The sequence below is a fragment of the Sardina pilchardus genome, chromosome 7 (genome assembly GCF_963854185.1).
Source record: "Sardina pilchardus chromosome 7, fSarPil1.1, whole genome shotgun sequence".
Lineage (NCBI taxonomy): Eukaryota > Metazoa > Chordata > Actinopteri > Clupeiformes > Clupeidae > Sardina > Sardina pilchardus.
This window is the reverse complement of record NC_085000.1, coordinates 3,488,022-3,498,203: the sequence shown is the minus strand read 5'-3', so window position 1 is coordinate 3,498,203 and position 10,182 is coordinate 3,488,022. Positions and strand designations below refer to the sequence as shown.

The 10,182-nt window shown below is 45.7% G+C and overlaps 1 protein-coding gene across 3 annotated transcripts in view; it reads right to left on the bottom strand.

Annotated features, from left to right (window-relative positions):
• The window catches only part of phc2a (polyhomeotic homolog 2a (Drosophila)), a 46,870-nt gene extending 37,427 nt beyond the window's left edge, over positions 1–9,443 (bottom strand). For 2 of the 3 annotated variants that reach the window (XM_062540330.1, XM_062540332.1), the window contains exon 1: positions 9,348–9,443. The gene's annotated coding sequence lies outside the window, so the exon portion shown is untranslated. The remainder of the gene's footprint in view (positions 1–9,347) is intronic. The other variant, XM_062540331.1, reaches the window with a different exon arrangement.
• Positions 9,444–10,182: the final 739 nt, after the last annotated feature.

Sequence of the window (10,182 nt, the reverse complement as noted above, 5' to 3'; positions counted from 1 at the left end):
GAAAACAGGCATCAGCTCTCTCCCTCCGTTAACACTTTTTCTTCATCACTCTTTCAGCCCCCTCCTGCTTTACTGACCACACGACGACACACTCACACTCGTCACAAAGGAGGGAAGAGGCACTAAAGTGTTATAGTTGTTTAAGAGGATTTTAGTATATACAGTATGACAATTAATATTGTGTGTGTGTGTGTGTGTGTGTGTGTGTGTGTGTGTGTGTGTGTGTGTGTGTGTGTGTGTGTGTGTGTGTGTGTGTGTGTGTGTGTGTGTGTGTGTGTGTGTGTGTGTGTGTGTGTGTGTGTGTGTGTGTGTGTGTGTGTGTGTGTGTGCGTGTGTGTGTGTGTGCGCACACGCGAGAGAGAACACGTTGTATAGAGCTAGTGCCATAAGTCACACCTAATTTACTCTCCTAGGCCTAGGGAGCCTACAGACAGAGCGGGGGTTATAACCTCTAAACCCTGTCTCATTTGCAATAAGGCCTTGAGATAGTTTAGCAGTATGCAGTGTTTGTCTTGCATATCCATCACAAAAGCAGCACTGTAATGGATCTGTATAGCGTGACAAGGCTTCACAGCTTCAGTGGTAGAGGAGCTCCAGTCCTCCTATATATGTCCAGACATGCTCTGGTCTGTGGCGATAAGGATTGGCCCTTCGCTGTACTTTCCCTGAAAGACAGCATCAGATATTACATTCTGATTATTCTGTCAAATAGCATACTAAACCTGACACCATGATATTTAGTTCCATAATGTATGGACGGACGTATAAATGTATGAAAGTGTGAATGAATGTTTGAACCTTTTTCTTTCAATAGTGTATAAATGCCTTCCGTCTCGACTTGATCAGGGCACAAATCATTCAGACATTCAGATGTATTAATGATGTTCTCTGCCGCCTGTTGTTGACATCTGTGACACAAGGGTATATTTCACACTAGAGCAAGATTTGCTTTGGCTTTCGGTCAATGAATCACTCGGGTCAGTCACACCACTGAGCGATTCCTCTCTCCAGCCTTTTCATGGCCGTGTCAGTGGGACAGCCTCTTCATGGGACCTGGTCAGGCCGTGATTTGTGGCCCTCATTTCCTTAAGATCCGCCATAAACCTGACAGCCCTGTCTGCTGGGGGGCATTCTGCTTGACCAGAGGGAAATGAAATATGGCCGTCGTTGCCATGGAGTCCCTCATTGCGGGGCCATGCAAAGTCTGTTAGTTAGCAACTGTGGGGGGTTAAGGTTAGTGATTGATGCCACGGCAATATAACTTTCTGGCACTGTGATTGCTGTAGTTCCTAGATTTGGGCTGGTTAAATGGCATGTTGAGTTCCTTATTTTAGAGAGGAATGTAAACTGTATCTATGGAATACCCAAGATGCATACATACATGGAAATATATGTTATATTCATTCATTTGTCAATCCCCTCTAACTCTGAGGAAGGAATTATCTTAGAGATAATCTGTGGACACACGCAAACCGACACTGATCTGACAAACACGCACACACACACACGACTCAACATTCATGGTGTTTTCTCACTGACATCTCGTAAGCAAATTGGTCACTGGCAGCAGTAATCACGCCTTGAACACATTGTTTATGAATTCAAATATTAGCATATAAATTAGCTGCCTTTTCAGATGAACAAGTCAGGCGTACAGTAGGTCCACTGAAGGAGGGAATTGAGATCTGAGAGAGACGCTGAAGCGCTCTGGGAGTGGTCGATCCACCTCACTGATCATAGAGCATACAGGGGGAGAAAAAACAGCTCTATATGACAAGACTAACTGGAGCATGAAATAGCATGAATCAAAATAAATGGCACCAATTTCCCATAACAAATAACATAGCACCTTTTTCTCAATCGCTCAATGTGAGTTCACAGGGTCCGTCTGTACTTGACATTTACTGGTTCATTTCAAATGTAAAGGAAGGAGGAGGATAATAAAAAACATTTGAAAGGAATTCAGGAAAGAAAGAGGAAGAGCCATTTTCCTACTTCAATCCATTTTTCTCACCGAATATCCAGTTTGATGTTAAGTCTCCTCTCTGTGTTTGAGTCAGTACTGCTACTCTGAATCATGATCAGGAGCATGACACACTCATACCAATAAGCCATCTTGAGTAGTCAAACAAGTTGACCAATGAGTTACTTGGAATGCGTTGGTAGATGATGAATGTAGAATTTCAGCAGTATACTGAAACTAGTAAGTAATTAAGTAAGTAAATTACTCACTTACTAACCACTGAAGCTGTCAAATGTATCTGGATGAATGTACTCCAGCATACTGTGAATTGCACGTTTCTACACCATTATTTTACTGAAACACATCCAGTTGTGGGTAAATTCTCGAGTGCTTTAAAATCCATTATCAGGAGCAAGAGAAGAGACATGCCAGGTGGAGCTTGGCATATCTTCACACCACTGTAATAGTGTTGGCTTGGACTGGGCAGAACAGAGACAGACACCCACACAGAGAGCTTTCTCCGTCCTTGGCATCACTCCATCGCCCCCTTGCCAGGTTCCGTAGCCTGGCACAGCTCCATATTATGTCAGTGCCATCACTAACGTCTTGCTGAAAGAAGGAGTCAACAGATGCTCCTCGAATAACATGTGGCCACTAGACTAGTCGTGATATTCGGGTCTGCATTAGTGCTGCTATTAATATACAGTAAGGGTCTATCATTTTTTTGCTCTCTATGATTTCAGTTGTAGCACAACGATGCCTTTGAGAAATGTGGTGCAGATCAGGTTGTAGGAGGTTGAGGGGGGGAAAAAAGGATGAACGTGTGCAGATCAGGTTGTAGGAGGTTGAGATGAACGTATATTTCCTAGAGGTTAGCTCCACGACTACGATTCTCAGGTCTCAGCAGCATTTCCAGCCTATTTGGGTTGGATGAACCCACTGCCTTTGCGCCAGTGGCAGCAATGATTGATGGGACGGCCAAACAGAACAGAACAGAAGAGAACATGCCAGAGCAGTCGGGCTGGTTATGCTTGTTTTTTGGAGGAGTAAGGAACAGCTATTCTGTCTTCAAAACTGTCCCCTAGGATTAAGTACTTTAATATTGGATTGACAGGGACATTCTTCCCTGGGAGTTTTGTGTTTCAAACTAAGCTGAACTTGTGTAGCTGTTGGACAACATACAGAGTGTTAGAGAGTTCGAGGGATTATGTTTGTTTCAGAGCATCAGTGATATCTCATGATCAGGATGCACAAATTAGCATGGCTCTGATCACAAAAGGGATTCTCCGAAGCGAGTGGTCAAGTATTAGCCTGGCCATACCCAACTAGATCTCCCTTCAAGGAAATACTAGTCTGGAACACCATAATTCACTTACGTTTTCCTTTAGGCATACAGGGTAGTAGGAAGTAGCGTTATGAATCCTTGATTGATATGATTGGTTAGGAGAAGTGATTTCACAGGTAACGCAAAATCTACGACTGTCACCATGCTAGCATTGGAAACGTTTCCCAAAAGTTTCCCACAAAGTGAACAAGCCTAGTTTTAACCAGGCTAGTCAAGTACTACACTCTTAAAAAAAAGTACTACTGTATGGTACCAAAAACCATGCTTCATAGTGCACCCCTAAATGAATTCTTTAAACCATTTTGAAGGGTCCATCAAAGGAACCCCTAATGGCTATTTAACGCCTGCATGGAGAAAACACCCCAAGAACCCTTTTTTTAAAAGAGTGTACCACCCCAATATCTCCATTTAAGAGTTCTGGTTTATACGCTGTATTAGTACATGTGTTACAATGCGCTTCATTGTCCCCCATCCATCTTTCCCTCTGCTGGTGCTGGCCAAGTGAAATGCGCTGAAGTGGCGTGGTGAAATAAAACGCCCCTAATTCACCAGAGTGGGGCCTGGGCACGATCATACGTACTGTAGTGAAAAGTAGTGCGAGGGAGAACAAACCGTGACTGTGGGTCAAGCACTAAAGACATTGATATTCATGCCAGACAGAGCTCAGCTAAATCACAAATGCAGAAAGACTGGGCCCCCGTGGTTTTATTTGAAACAGCTGTTTCAACTTTGTGTGAGTGTGTGTGTGTGTGTGTGTGTGTGTGCGTGTGTGAGTGAGTGCGTGTGCGTGCTTATCTGCAATAGCATGCACGTGTGTGCGCGCAAGCTTACATCCATACATTAGTACTTAAGTCCGCTTTAAAGCCGTGGAGCTGAGAGGAAGAATGTGGGCCTTAAGACCAGAGGCAGGAGCAAGAGGAGGACGAAGAGGAGGATGAGGAGGAGGAGGAGGAGAGGGGAGGCGATGGAGCACCTGCGTGTGGAGAACAGGAGCCTGTAAGGCACCGAATCACTTTCATCTGGCCTCAGCGCTCGCTCTGGACCAGCTGTGCCGAGCTGGCGGGTTAGCGAGACCGGACCGGAGGCGGCGGGCGTCGTGGGCAGGAGCAGCGGGCCCCTCGTGTCCTCGTCCGTCATCGCGAGCTGTCCGCACTCACTTCATAACCCACTCAGGGCCTGTCAGCGCCTCGCACACCTCAGACATCTGAGGGCCCCCGCGCCGCTGGAGACGCGGCCCCCGGCCCCTAATGCTCCTCCTGGGTCAGAGCCCGGAGCACATCAGCCTCCGCTCCACCGCCGTGTCCGTCCCCCCCCCCGGCTAAGCCCTCCAGCATGGGGAAGCCTGGGGAAGTAGCCTAATCTTTACAACCCTCAGATGTAGAGACGTACGTTTGATGGAGAGGGCCCGTGGTGGGGGGGGGGGGGTTAGTAGCGAAGAAGCATTATCCAGAAGCCGACGGAGGTTGTGAGGAAGCGCCCGGTCGCGAGTCTGACAGCGTAATCCACGCGGCGGGCAGACGGAGAGCTTCCGAGGGGTCACGGCGCGGCCGAGGCCGTCTTGCCTCACGATGACAGCGCCATGTCACGGTGAGACGGCAGACAGAGAGTTGGCTTTGATTCGTCTCGTCTTTCCTGCGGAGCGACGCAGCGTGGCACGGCACTGCGCTGCACGGTACTGTACTCTACTCTACTCTACTCTACTCTATGGGGCCAGAGAGAGGGCACGGCGGGGAAGTGAACTCAGCGGGCATCTCGTCTGGTTCCTCTTCTCCCCGTATCTGAAACAGCCCTCGCCTTCGTAAACCATAACGCTTTTTCATTCCACACACACCCTCAAATGTCTCCATCTCACACAGCTGTGCTGTTTGCCACCTATGGGTGCGCGCTGCCTGGTTAAGCCCGGCATCTGATCAGTAGGCCTAATCATGTGATAAAGGCCGTCTCCTCTCTGCATCATCATGCACCTATGAGATCATAGCGTTGCCTTTTTAGATGTAAACATAGTATATATTTGGAGCTCACATACAGTGTGCAGAACTTCTCCCCCCGTTTAATCATTAGAGGCAGCAGTGGCTCAGGAGGTACAGGAGTCATCCAGTCGCTGGAAGGTTGCTGGTTGGAGCCCAACTCCTCCTGAGGTGGAGTGGAGTGAGTGGCTCAACCACAAGTGTCCATGAGCAAGACAATTAACCCCAGTGCTCCTGATGAGCAGGTTGACACTTTGCATGGCAGCCTCTGCCATCGGTGTAAGAGTGTGTGTGTGTGTGTGTGTGTGTGTGTGTGTGTGTGTGTCTGTGTGTGTCTGTGTGTGTGTGAATGGGTGAATGTAAAGCACTTTGGGTGCTCGCAGGAGTAAAAAAAAAAAAGCCTTATTTAAATGCAGTCCATTTACCATTTACCATCTCACAGTGGTAATGAGATTCTCCTCAACAGGGCCAGATCATGACTAAGCTCTGTGCTTGACATGATACAGTAGCCAACCATAGCCAGAGCATCACTGACTAGTTTCTCCTCCAGGGAAATTACTATTAAAGAAACACATGTAAGGTTATACTAATGTGATTGAGGAAGGGGCCCATGTGCTTGCAGTGCACTTTACACTGTCCTAATTCAGTTGTTATTGACCATAACAGCCCAATCGATAGGGTTGCCGCCATGATGTGCAAAGAGTTGTTTATGCTTTTCTTCAGGACACAGACTAAGACTATGAATTCAATTATTCAGAAGACCAGCAGATCAGACCATCGTTACAAATAAAAAAAAAAAGCACTTTCTGTAGACTGAAAAAAGCGTGAGAACTGTTGTGCTCCAGATTGTGAAATGTATTTGGTATGTTATTCTCAGGAGGCTGCATCAACCCAGTGAACCCAGTGATTAAATGTGATGTTCTGAACTGCACTAAATTTGAGGTGTGGGATCACCACATGCGAACAAAAGCATGCATATACACATGCAGGCACACTGGCAGTGCACACACACACACACACACTTAGTTACATGCACTCATACAAACACACAGAACTCATGGATCCATACAGATACACAAATCATGAATGTGCGCGCACACACACATACATACACACACAAACAAACACTGTACACACTCCTGCACATGCACAGGTACACTGGGAGAAAATGTTGAGCTGACACACACACACACACACACACACACACACACAGGTTTGTGAGACAAAAACAGTATACACACAGACAAACACACACACACACACACACACACACACACATAGTAAAGATTTAGACGTACAGCATTGTGCAATATGACCACCACATTTTGCAGAAGTGTGCTTGTGCAATGCAGATACAGATCTCAGATGTATAGTTGCCTCTGACTTTGTCTGTTGTTGCAAACTTGTCTTATTGCACAAGTCTCTTCAGAAATGTATACAAACACTCAGACACACAAACACACACACACACACACACACACACACACACACACATACTCACAAGCACACATGCATACACACATGTGCAGACACATGCTGACCTGTATTAAGGCCAGAGACCCTGAACACCTCCACACGGTAAGCTCCACTGACTCCCAGATGGAGTATATAAGAGACCCTAAAATGCCCCAGGAACATCACAGAGAGACACATGGGCCCCCCACCCTGAATGCCTTCATGTGGTGCCAAATAAACGTTTGATGAGAATTAAGCAAGAATTTGAGTCTCATCAATCATTGAATTACCGAGGGGAGAGTGTATAAAACAGGTTTACAACGAGTTGCAGGAGTAGGGGATGGAGCAGACTTTAGAACGGTGCGTTATTTTCTTTGGTTAGAGTATGGCATCGTCGTGTGGCAGTCATATTGCACACCCAAATTTGGGATGCATGTAGTTTTCCAGTACTGTGTGACACATGTTCATACCTTTACACGCACCTGACTCCACACACAGACAAACACACACATTCATACTGGGGGCTCTAGCTTGATTGATTCCCTGGCTAACCCATGAGGGCCAAAGGTGAATCACTCGAGCTCATTGTGGTCCACATGCCACCAGATGAACGAGTGTGAAGTGTGTGAGTCCCCCGTCACAAACCACCATCAGACAAACACTGGCTCCTCTACAGCTTTCCCCACTCACTGTACAGCCATGGCACGCATGATACACCATGCAGAGAGCCCTTAAAACATTACACAGCCATGGGGGTGGCCAACCATACACTATACAGAGAGCCCTTAAAAATATTACACAGCCATAGGGGTGGCCAACCATGCACTATACAGAGAGCCCTTAAAAATATTACACAGCCATGGGGGTGGCCAACCATACACTATACAGAGAGCCCTTAAAAATATTACACAGCCATGGGGGTGGCCAACGATACACTATACAGAGAGCCCTTAAAAATATTACACAGCCATAGGGGTGGCCAACCATACACTATATACTGAGAGCCTTTAAAGATCGCAAAGTAAGTAGGGGTCCTAAAAGGAGAGATCACACACATGCACAGTGTGAGCTTGCGTAAATACCGGTACATGTGTGAGTTTGCACATATACAGTATGCAGTTTTGCCTAGAGGCTGTTTTCTCTGGCTTTGGAGGTGAAATATGCGACTCTCACGTCGTCACAGTGCATAATAAACAGGCCACGGTTTTGAGCCACTAAACGTTTTTTGGCTTTAAAAACAAAGAGCGCTAAGCTGCTTGCAGGTCAATCTCGCTAAAATCGTTTCGAAGACTGGATTTGGATCTGAGGCTGACTGCCACTTTGACCAGGCAGTTTCGGATGTGGGAACTAAATGACTTAAGATTGAGTAAGATTAGTGCAAGAAACCCACATGTCATGTAGTGTCCTTCTGATTGAAATACTCTAAATAAGACAAGTGTAAAAAATTGGACTGTGTCCAGCTCTCTGTATCTTTGGATTACAGATGTGCGATTGACAGATTACGGATGTGCGCTGTGTAAATGCTCAGGCGGAGATTGGAGAACAAGTGTAAGCCTGTCATGGTGTCCCTTCTCCCCTGGCACTGTTGACACAGTAGGGGGGGCAAACAAGTGTCTGTGTAGGAGGAGTGCAGATGGTCATGTTATTTGAGAGGTACCCCACCACCACCTACCAGCCCCCCCTCCTCCCTAAACATATTGTATCAGCACTCTGACTGACTGTCCTGTCAGTCATACACACACACACACACACACACACACACACACACACACACACACACACACACACACATGCATGTACAGCCCACCGGCAAAATAGTGTGTTCTGGAATGTTCTCAGTGACAAAGAAGTTCCCGAATTGTTGGTGTTTAAATAAATTACTAAAATAATTATAATTAAAAAAACTTGTCAAAGTCTGTAAGATAATAATACTTTAAAAAACCTGTCAAAGTCTCTTAAAAGTGTGTTCAGATGTGCTATGACCACGAAATTAGATCTATACACAAAGTGGAGAGGTCAAGGCGTAGACGTTGTGAGGTTGTTTAATTGCATGTCATTGCCATTGCTGTGGGGTACTGTCACAGCATTATTTCATGTCTTGTGCTCAGACTGCACGGATTGCACTCACACTGATACAAGCATGCTCTCACACGTGCACATTAACTACACACACACTCACTCACTCACACACACACACACACACACACACACACACACACACACACACACACTGACTCAGTCACACACACACACACACACACACACTGACTCAGTCACACACACACACACACACACACACACACACACACACACACACACACACACACAATCACTCACTCACTCACTCACTCACTCACTCACTCACTCACTCTCACACTCACACTCACACACACACACACACACACACACACACACACACACACACAGACAGACACACACACACACACACACACACACACAATCACTCACACTCACACACAAACCAATACACACACCCAAACCCGCACACACATTGCCTCAAACTAAGTCTGACTGCTTGTTGGTTGTCCTCACCAGGAGCAGAGTCCAGACTATACAGATCCGAAGGCGTAAAGCAACAAAAGCCACTGTTCCATACCTTCAGATTGTCCCGAGTGTCCCTCCTTGGCGTGAGTTTCTCGTGTCCTTCCTGTTATCCTGTACCACTTCTGGGCTGTGCTTTCTGCCCAGCAGTTCACACAGTACACCGAGGACTCGGGAGGAGGAGCTGGAAGGGGGAACAAAATCTACTCTGACATGAATAAGCAATCTGAAAGGAACCATGTGACTAGCTTTTGACCAATGAGAGGAGGCCCTTTATCAGACAGACACTCCCCCCTCCCCCTCCTCTCTTGTTCTCAGTGAGTAGCTCTCAAAGGGGCGGGACTAGATACTCATGTCATGGTTTCCATAGTAGCATATCAGGATTTAATCCTTAAATTTACATTGTACTTATTGCGTTATTGTGTTCAGACTCTTTACTGAAAGTGGGTATAATTTTTCAAAAATGTATTTTTTGTTAATATGGGTGATTATTGATGGTCATAAATCAAATTCATGTATATTTGAGGAAACATTGAGATACAAGTTTTTTGTATTTGCATAAGCACAGATATAAGAAAAATATTGTATTTAGAATAAACAAATAAAATAAAAACATACATTCTCAAACTTTTAATGTCGAGTGCCAGTTGAATACAACGTAGCCTACTTTAAATCATTTAATATAAAACTTCAACACCGATCATAGAGATTACAGTAACACCATTGAGGTTTTCTTAGTTTGTGAGAGGCAGCTCATGTTGAAAATATCATGAACACCAGTTACTCATGTGCATAAATATGTCTGCCTATATGAAGAAATGTATGTGCAGTTAAGTTTTTATGTGTGCATGTGTCTGCATTATGCATATCGATGTTATGTGAGTGTGTGC